At 30.1% G+C, this 481-nt stretch overlaps 1 long non-coding RNA gene across 1 annotated transcript in view; it reads left to right on the top strand.

Annotated features, from left to right (window-relative positions):
• The window catches only part of LOC119594399, an 865-nt gene extending 680 nt beyond the window's left edge, over nt 1-185 (top strand). Inside the window, exon 3 of the long non-coding RNA XR_005230605.1 lies at nt 5-185. This is a non-coding gene — a long non-coding RNA (uncharacterized LOC119594399). The remainder of the gene's footprint in view (nt 1-4) is intronic.
• The last annotated feature ends 296 nt before the right edge of the window (nt 186-481 follow it).

Genomic DNA, 481 nt, shown 5'->3' with positions numbered 1-481 from the left:
TCAGGTTGTCATGTAACATGTAAACACTGTTGCATCTCTCACCTCTGGCTCCGAACAAGTTAATTCCAACTTCTTTCAAAAATCGTCAAGGATTTGAATGAATACGACATAAACTGATATTTATTTAATATACTTTATACTGCGAGATATAATGTCATTCTTTATAATAAAACTTACTTATTAAATATAGTTCTGTCTCACCTGCATGTCATTTGATGTAAAGGAGTAAATGTTATATATTCATATGTGCACATAGCCGGTGTGAACGCACCTATATATATTTAAATGTATATATGTGCAAGAAAGATTAGCAAGACAGTTGAAGAAACACTTATAAGGAAGATTGACGTGTGCGTCAGAGACTGATAAACTTTTGATAAACTTTTGATAAGCTGCAATTTATTGTTCTTATATTACCATTTCTTAAACTGGTAACATACAAAATCAAATTGAAAATAATTCAAAAGGGTTTACATAACTA

The sequence above is a fragment of the Penaeus monodon genome, chromosome 33, assembly GCF_015228065.2.
Source record: "Penaeus monodon isolate SGIC_2016 chromosome 33, NSTDA_Pmon_1, whole genome shotgun sequence".
Taxonomy (NCBI): domain Eukaryota; kingdom Metazoa; phylum Arthropoda; class Malacostraca; order Decapoda; family Penaeidae; genus Penaeus; species Penaeus monodon.
The sequence above is the reverse complement of the archived record's forward strand: the minus strand, read 5'-3'. Positions and strand labels throughout refer to the sequence as shown.